The sequence below is a fragment of the Oncorhynchus nerka genome, linkage group LG24 (genome assembly GCF_034236695.1).
Source record: "Oncorhynchus nerka isolate Pitt River linkage group LG24, Oner_Uvic_2.0, whole genome shotgun sequence".
In the NCBI taxonomy this organism is placed as follows: domain Eukaryota; kingdom Metazoa; phylum Chordata; class Actinopteri; order Salmoniformes; family Salmonidae; genus Oncorhynchus; species Oncorhynchus nerka.
This window is the reverse complement of record NC_088419.1, coordinates 74,287,213-74,297,099: the sequence shown is the minus strand read 5'-3', so window position 1 is coordinate 74,297,099 and position 9,887 is coordinate 74,287,213. Positions and strand designations below refer to the sequence as shown.

Sequence of the window (9,887 nt, the reverse complement as noted above, 5' to 3'; positions counted from 1 at the left end):
CTCCTAGGATGAGCAAGGGAAGCGATTTGGAGGTAGCATTAGGATCAAATCGCCTGCAGATGCTGCTCCGTTTAATTTCCTGCAGAGAGCAGCTCTTCTCCGTGCAGCAATACTAATGGCACAGATCACTTGGAACAGACAAATAAGGGCGTAACACTGCTGTAACACTGCCACGTTTCACAGTGGTTTAGCATATGTTGTCAATAATTAGAATTGGTGTTGGTGACCTGCTGAATGTTACTGTAATAGTAAACAACAAAATACCATTAGTCATATGCGCAATCAAAAGTGCATTCTGAATCAGCACATTACACTCCACCAAGCATTTGTGCATGCTACTAGACAATACAATAAAAACAAAAGCATTTAATTTGTCCGAAAGTACTTCCTCATATTCAAAATAAAATGTATATTTGTCAACAAAGGAATTCTTTATCGGTCTTCTCTCTTACTTTGTGGTGGGAGTAGGGAGGGGGCTGTAGGGTTGTGACCTGATACAAGAGCAAACAGCTATTTTACGGAGCTCCTTGCTTCTCTCAAAGCTGGAGATCTTGGTCCTTAGACGTGTCATTTCGGATTCCTGATCCCCCCCACCCAAAACAAAGATAATTATAATAATGACTTTATCACAATCAATGGGTATGACAACTTCAAGATAATTAACTATCAAATCAACATTAGCTGTTTAGCTACAAGAGGATATTCTTTCACCGCTCTACCTTGATGAGCAGGGTCTCGCTGGTCCTCTGCAGCAGCTGTTCTCTGGTGTTGAGTTCTGCCAACAGGGCGGTGGTGTTGTGCTGGGCCTCCTCCAGCTGCAGTCTGTAATGCTGTAGTTCAGAGGTCAGCTGATCCTGGGAGCAGCGTAGGGTGGCGGAGACACACTCCGACGCCTTCAGCACCTCCGCCTGGCTCTCCTGTAGAGCTGACAGCTGGAGGAGAAGAGACCCCCATTGGTTTAACAGAAGGGACTCATGCTCATTGTTAGTACTCAAGAGACTTAGAAGACTGAACCCTCTTATCTAAAACTTTTCTGAATCAGAGGATCCAACAAAAACAGATGATCGATTTAGTAAACTGAGATGTATAATAACCTCCAGATACTCCCTTCGCACGGGAGGATAGACCTGGGAATTTAGCAGATAATTCCTAGGAGAAACTCAGTATAAAAGGGTCAAAGTTTGAACCCCTCTACTGAACCTGGGTCATTCCGACGAAATTTGATGTGAATGTAACTAAACAGACAGTTACTATGACCTAATGTAGAAGGCTCTAGCTACCTCATTCTGTTGCAGCCATCTCAGTGTGTCGAGCTCCAGTCTGAGGGAGGCCACTGTGGCCTGGAGTCTGGCCTCAGTCTGGGCAGCCTGCTCCTCCATCCTCCCCTGCTCCTCCTCCATATGCCTGGCATGGTTCTCCTATCACCAATATCACCCAGATGACCAGGCATTAGTACCGTTATGTGCCACACTCCAGTATCCACAGCATCTAGTAGATGTTTAACAGCACCTAGTACAAACACTGATACTCTTGCATGCTCAAAGGTGGAATTATATCACATAGCATTTACTGTAAGTACCACAGCACACAAGCGCTGATTAAATTATATCGCGCCACGGACATGTGCACTTATGTGGGAGACAATAAGAGGGTGCCGTGAGTGGGTCAAACCTTTTCACGGCATAACTGAACACTTTCTTCTAGCTGTATTGCCAGGCTCTCACAGCGACTATGCATCTCCTGGTTGTGAGATGTCCTCTGGAGCTTCTCCCTGCACAGAAACAGCTGCTGGCCCTGGACTAAGGCTTCCTGATGGCCAAACACAAACAAAACACACACACACACAAATACTGTAGCCACAGTTCACAGAAGACTTACAGAAAGACAGTCAAATGAGAGACCCATATTGAACACAGAAGACTTACAGAAAGACAAGTCAAATGAGAGACCCATATTGAACACAGAAGACTTACAGAAAGACAGTCAAATGAGAGACCCATATTGAACACAGAAGACTTACAGAAAGACAGTCAAATGAGAGACCCATATTGAACACAGAAGACTTACAGAAAGACAAGTCAAATGAGAGACCCCACATATATCAGCACGAGTACTTCTAACAAAGGAACATTCCATGCCACAGTTGATATAAAATAGATAAAGTTCAGCTAAGGTGACTTCATCATGTAAAATACAAGGAAGATGTATGAGATGATAACTGGGCCCAATGTAGCAGCCCAGTGAATTAGTGGTGAAACTATTATAGTGTGTGGTGTATGAAAGTAGACAGTAGAGTGAGTGAGTGTGTGTGTTATTGTGGTCAGGTTGTGTGTGAGATGCTGTTATAATTTACAGTGTTAGATAATAAGCCTATCATTATGTTAAACTGAGGAACTCATTCTCACGCTCCCCTCTCTCTGAGAACCACAAGGACAACACAAGGACAACAGCCTCTTCCTCTCCCACTGTGGACGTGTTCACAAAAATGTTACATGGGAAAGATGGGTTTGGATTGTGGGATGTCAGTGTCCAAGTGTTGAAAAAAATGACTCCCACCGGGGAATCTGGTTAGAACACCCATGAGACTACAGAGCAGTGTTGTGTTCGAGACCACCTAAAGCGAGACACATTCAAGAACAAGAGCGGAGGAAATCGAGTCCGAGGCAAGACCGAGACCGGGAGGGGGACAAGGAGCGAGAGACCAAGTCAAGACCGAGGGCGAGTCCAATTCAAGACCATGATTGCTATTTTGTCAAATCACCACAATAATAAGAGTTCAAAATGTCCAGTATTCCTGTGTTCATATTTCAGAACATTTTTAGACATTCAGAACAGTGAAAAAAATGCATGCTGAGGGAAAATAGAGACACTCTACAAATGATTCCTAACCCAAACACAGTGGGGAACAATGGGCCTTCTACACCTTCAGAGAAGGGCTAAGGATTTATAAAATAACTATTAGAATAATAATATTCTAATTATATTATTATTTTCAATAATGTTCTGATTTAATCTCTTCAGTTTTTGTTGGAAAGGGTTAACACTGAAGCAAAAATAATATCCAATCACGATTTTTCTTTGCTGGTCTTTGGTTAGATAAATCTAGCTAGCTAAGTCAGCCATTGGCTAAGCCATTAGGAGCTAGATAAAAGGCATCTGCCATTCAACTGTATTAGGGCAAAATTTTGGAGTGACAGTGGAATCAACCAATCACATTGACTTAATGGCTGCGACCGTTATTACAAAAATGTATGGAAATTCTGCCTTCTTGAAGGCCAATGGGACACTGCGCAAGAGCGAGCAGTAATTTTCCCAGTGTCTAGCTAGCTAGCTTTTGTTATAGGCTAGTTTACAGCGGCTACAGCAAGTGTTATCAAAGAGGATGTTGTTGCTAATTTGTTAGCGTCCCTCTTTTCCAGAATAACTTTCAACTAGTTAAGTTGAAAATTATCATCTGGTGAGTGGAACTGTGTTTTTTTATTGTAGCGCCCTTGCTGTTAGCAATTTATTTGAAAAACAACTTGTGTGTGAAACATTGTTGCATTTAATGTCAAACTGACAGCATTTTAGCAACATGATATCTTATTAAAATCTGTTCATATACACCCCTGGGAAGAATAACACTTGAAATTTTTTTTATTGACAAGCGACCAATTAGATATGGTAATTTTCAGGTTTTCATAAATCCTTAGAATGTTTGGGAATTACGTATACTAAGGCATTTGTGGAAATCCTATAGCAATATAGAGTGTGAAAGGGGCCATGCGTTTGGACAATTAATAGACACTGCAGTAAATAAAACAGAATAAAAGCATCTGTCTTGTCCAGGACTAGAGTCTACGCAGACCGGTGCACTATAGCCAATCAGAGCTACAGTAGGCCTTTATACAAACAAGCCATTTGCCACAAGGGCCTGCCATCATTCCCTTTGAACTGGACTGTGTGTTTACAGGCAGTTGCAACAGCGTGACTTTAGATCAGTAGAATGCATTTGCCAAAAGCCACAAAATACACCTGAATGGATTTCTGCAAATATTTAAACACAACAGAAGTATGACCTCCCAAGTGGTGCAGTGGTCTAAGGCACTAAATATAAATATATTTCACGTGCTTTGTGAATGTGTAGGCGACTTTATGCATTATTCCCTATTCTACTACATAATTGATATGTCGTATATATCCTCTACACTACATTGATACACATCAGTAGGGATTAAGAAGTGAGTATATGCAATACAAACTGAAAAAAAGTGGGTGTACAGTTTATACCTGCGTATACCCTCCACTACACCACTGGCCCTTTGTGTTTTACAGCTCAGCATTCAACACCATAGTACCCTCCAAGCTCATCCTCAAGCTGGAGGCCCTGGGTCTCAACCCCGCCCTGTGCAATTGGATCCTGAGGCTGCTGCCTACATTGAGACCCAATCACTGGCCACTTTAATAAATGGATCACTAGTCACTTTAAATAATGCCACTTTAATAATGTTTACATATCTTACATTACTCATATCACATGTATATAGTGTATTTTATACCATCTACTGCACCTTGCCTATGCCACTCGGCCATCGCTCATCCATGTACATATTCTCATTCACCCATTTACATTTGTGTGTATTAGGTAGTTGTTGGGGAATTGTTAGATTAGTGCAGTGCAGTGTTACTGCACTGTCGGGAACAAGAAGCACAAGCATTTCGCTACACTCGCATTAACATCTGTTAACCATGTGTATGTGACAAATAAAATTGGATTTGATTTACAAAAAGTGCACTCTCCTACATGAGTGCGCTGTTATATCGGTTGCTGTCCTTTCAGAATCACAAACCTGTCACACACTGAAGCAGTGGCGACCTGTCATTCAGGGCAGGTGGGGCTCTGCTTTGAGCCCCACATGTTTAGCAAAATAAAATATCTATCTATCACACAAACATATACACACAGACACACACAGTACCAGTCAAAAGTTAACACAACTACTAATTCAAGGGTTTTTCATACTTGTTTTTACAATTTTATAAATAAAACCCTTGAATGAGTAGGGGTGTCCAAACTTTTGACTGGTACTGTGTGTGTGTGTGTGTATATATATATACAGTTGAAGTGGGAAGTTTACATACACCTTAGCCAAATACATTTAAACTCAGTTTTTCACAATTCCTGACATTTAATCAGAGTAAAAATTCCCATGGTGTTTACACTTGGCTACTATTGTTTGTATAGATGAATGTGGTAACTTCAGGTGTTTGGAAATTGCTCCCAAGGATGAACCAGACTTGTGGAGGTCTACAATTTTTTTCTCTGAGATCTTGGCTGATTTCTTTTGATTTTCACATGATGTCAAGCAAAGAGGCACTGTACCCAGTTGCACAGGGTGGGGTCGAGACCCAGGGTCTCGAGCATGATGATGAGTTTGGAGGGTACTATGGTGTTAAATGCTGAGCTGTAGTCAATGAACAGCATTCTCACATAGCTTTCCTCTTGTCCAGATGGGTTAGGGCAGTGTGCAGTGTGGTTGTGATTGCGTCGTCTGTGGACCTGTTGGGGCGGTAAGCAAATTGGAGTGGGTCTAGGGTGTCAGGTAGGGTGGAGGTGATGTGGTCCTTGACTAGTCTCTCAAAGCACTTCATGATGACGGAAGTGAGTGTTACGGGGGTCGTTTAGCTCAGTTACCTTAGCTTTCTTGGGAACAGGATGGTGGCCCTCGAAGCATGTGGGAACAGCAGACTGGGATAAGGATTGATTGAATATGTTCGTAAACACACCAGCCAGCTGGTCTGCGCATGCTTTGAGAATGCGGCTGGGGATGTAAGTCGCTCTGGATAAGAGCGTCTGCTAAATGACTTAAATGTAAATGTAAATGCCGTCTGGGCCTGCAGCCTTGCGAGGGTTAACACGTTTAAATGTTTTACTCACATCGGCTGCAGTGAAGGAGAGTCCGCAGGTTTTGGTAGCGGGCCGTGTCAGTGGCACTGTATTGTCCTCAAAGCGAGCAAAGAAGTTGTTTATAGTCTGTCTGGGAGCAAGACATCCTGGTCCGTGACGGGGCTGGTTTTCTATTTGTAATCCGTGATTGACTGTAGACCCTGCCACATACCTCGTGTCTGAGCCGTTGAATTGCGACTCTACTTTGTCTCTTTACTGAGGTTTAGCTTGTGTGATTGCCTTGCGGAGGGAATAGCTACACTGTTTGTATTCGGTCATGTTTCCAGTCACCTTGCCCTGGTTAAAAGCAGTGGTTCGTGCTTTCAGTTTTGCGCGAATGCTGCCATCAATCCACGGTTTCTGGTTGGGGAATGTTTTAATAGTTGCTGTGGGTACGACATCGGAGATGCACTTGCTAATAAACTCGCTCACCGAATCAGCGTATTCGTTAATGTTGTTGTTTGACGCAGTGTGGAACATATCCCAATCCACGTGATCGAACCAATCTTGAAGCGTGGAATCAGATTGGTCGGACCAGCGTTGAACAGACCTGAGCGCGGGAGCTTCCTGTTTTAGTTTCTGTCTATAGGCAGGGAAGCAACAAATGGAGTCGTGGTCAGCTTTTCCTGAAAGGATGGCGGGGGAGGGCCTTATATGCATTGTGGAAGTTAGAATAACAATGATCCAGGGTTTTACCAGCCCTGGTAGCACAATTGATATGCTGATAGAATTTAGGGAGTCTTGTTTTCAGATTAGCCTTTTTAAAATCCCCAGCTACAATGAATGCAGCCTCAGGATATGTGGTTTCCAATTTACATAGAGTCAAATAAAGTTCATTCAGGGCCATCGATGTGTCTGCTTGGGGCGGAATATATGCGGCTGTGATTATAATCGAAGAGAATTCTCTTGGTAGATAATGCGGTCGACATTTGATTGTGAGGAATTCTAAGTCAGATGAACAGAAGGACTTGAGCTCCTGTATGTTGTTATGATCACACCACGTCTCGTTAATCATAAGGCATACCCCCCCGCCCCTCTTACCAGAAAGATGCTTGTTTCTGTCGGTGGGATGCGTGAAGAAACTAGCTGTGTCACGCCCTGACCTTAGTTATCTATGTTTTATGTATTATTTATGTTTTATGTATTATTTTGGTCAGGTCAGGGTGTGACGAGGGTGGGTATGCTTGTTTGTTCCGTCTAGGCTTTTTGCATGTCTAGGGGTGTTCGTTAGTCTAGGTTTATTGTAGGTCTATGGTGGCCTGAATTGGTTCCCAATCAGAGACAGCTGTTTATCGTCGTCTCTGATTGGGGATCCTATTTAGGATACCATTTAGGTTTTGTGGGTTATTGTCTATGTGTAGTTGCCTGTCAGCACTTGTTATTGTAGCTTCACGTTTGTTTTGTTATTTTATTACATGTTCTTTGTTTAATTAAAAGAAGAATGTATTCTTATCATGCTGCGCCTTTGTCTCCTCGTTATGACGAATGTGGCAAGCTTCGTCTGCCCCTTTTACTGCGACGTTGTTTTGGTTCGCCGGCTGGGATCCGATCCATTGTCCTGGTTGTTGGGCAAAACAGAGGATCCGCTTCGGGAAAGTCCTATTCCTGGTCGTAATGATGGTGAGATGACGTTGCTCTCATACAGTTCCTCCCGACTGTATGTAATAAAACCTAAGATTACCTGGGGTACCAATGTAAGAAATAACACGTAAAGAAATAAAATACTGCATAGTTTCCTAGGAACGCGAAGCGAGGCGGCCATCTCTGTCGGCGCCATGTGTGTTTGAAGGTCAGCTTTGAAATACATCCACAGGTACACCTCCAATTGACTCAAATGATGTCAATTGACTCAAATGATGTCAATTAGCCTATCAGAAGCGTCTAAAGCCATGACATCATTTTCTGGAATTTTCCAAGCTGTTTAAAGGCACAGTCAACTTAGTGTATGTAAACTTCTGACCCACTGGAATTGTGATACAGTGAGTTACAAGTGAAATAATCTGTCTGTAAATAATTGTTGGAAAAATTACTTGTCAAAGTAGATGTCCTAACCGACTTGCCAAAACTATAGTTTGTTAACAAGAAATTTGTGGAGTGGTTGAAAAACGAGTTTTAATGACTCCAACCTAAGTGTATGTAAAGTTCCTACTTCAACTGTATGTATGTGTGTGTATATGTTGCGTGTTTTGCATTAATGTGTCACATATTAGTTTGCAAACAATGTAAAAAATAATAAAGCTGCATACAAACATGGTCTCTTTTCAGTTGTTCCGCCTGCGGCTATGGAACTCTGACCTGTTCACCGGACGTGCTACCTTGTCCCGGACCTACTGTTTTCGACTCACTCTCTCTCGCTACTGCAACTGTTGTCTCTAACGCTGAATGCTCGGCTATGAAAAGTCAACTGACATTTACTCCCGAGGTGTTGACCTGTTGCACCCTCGACAACCACTGTGATTATTATTATTTGACCATGTTGGTCATTTATGAACGTTTGAACATCTTGGCCATGTACTGTTATAATCTCTACCCGGCACAGCCAGAAGAGGACTGGTCACCCCACATAGCCTGGTTCCTCTCTCTCTCTCTCTTTCTTCCTAGATCCTGCCTTTCTAGGGAGTTTTCCCTAGCCACCGTGCTTCTACATCTGCATTGCTTGCTGTTTGGGGTTTCAGGCTGGGTTTCTGTATATCACTTTGTGATATCGGCTGATGTGAAAAGGGCTTAATATATCAATTTGATTTATTGATCAAGCTTCGATTATTTGAGTCAGCTGTTTAGTGGTTGGGCAAAAACCAAAATGTACACCCACGAGGGGCCCCAGGACAGAGTTAGCGAAACCTTGATATACCTAACCCTAATCAAGTATTATTATTATCCATACATCCACTGTCCTCCAACATGGAGACACACTCACTCTACCTTCTCCAGGTCCTCCTTTCCCTGCAGTTGTTTCTGTATCAACTCCAGCCTCTCACTCAGAAACTCCACCTGACACACAAACTTATCTGAACCACTAGACTACACAATTTGCACCTGTACAGTGCCTTCAGAAAGTATTCACACACTCACTTTTTCCACATTTGTTTGTGTTTCAGTCTGAATTTAAAATGGATTCAATTGAGATTGTGTGTAAGCCAGCGACAAACAATAATTCCACTTTGACATTATGGGGCTGTTTTTCGAAATGTGTACTAATTAAGAAAGAAAAGTATTCAACCCATTTGTTATGGCAAACCTAAAGTTCAGGAGTAAAAATGTGCTTAATAAGTTTCATGGACCGTGTGTAAGAAGTGTTTAACAATATTTTGAATGACTACCTCATCTTTGTACACCACACATACAGATAATTGTAAGGTCCCTCAGTCGAGCAGCGAATTTCAAAAACACAGACTCAACCACAAAGACCAGGGAGGTTTTCCAATGCCTCGCAAAGAGCACCTATTTGTAGAAGAGTAAAAACAAGACATTGAATATCCCTTTGAGCACAGTGAAGTTATTAATTACACTTTGGATGGTGTATCAATACACCCAATCACTAAAACGACAGATTTTTACCTTGTCAGCTCGGGGGATTCAATCTTGCAACCTTAGTTAACTAGTCCAACGCTCTAACCACCTGATTACATTGCACTCCACGAGGAGACTGCCCGTTACGCGAATGCAGTAAGCCAAGTTGCTAGCTAGCATTACATTTATCTTTAAAACAATCAATCAATCATAATCCCTAGGTAACTACACATGGTTGATGATATTACTAGTTTATCTAGCATGTCCTACGTTGAATATAATCGATTCGGTGTGTATCGTTGCTCCAATGTGTACCCAAACATCAATGCCTTTATTAAAATCAATACACAGAAGTATACATTTTTAAACCTGCATATTTAGCTAAAAGAAATCCAGGTTAGCAGGCAATATTAACCAGGTGAAATTGTGTCACTTCTCTTGCGTTCATTGC

At 42.2% G+C, this 9,887-nt stretch overlaps 1 protein-coding gene across 1 annotated transcript in view; it reads right to left on the bottom strand.

Moving 5' to 3' along the window:
• Positions 1-1,678: 1,678 nt before the first annotated feature.
• Positions 1,679-9,887, bottom strand: part of LOC115108579 (coiled-coil domain-containing protein 18-like) — a 43,265-nt gene continuing 35,056 nt past the window's right edge. The window contains exon 18 of the mRNA XM_029633094.2: positions 1,679-1,809. The gene's annotated coding sequence lies outside the window, so the exon portion shown is untranslated. The remainder of the gene's footprint in view (positions 1,810-9,887) is intronic.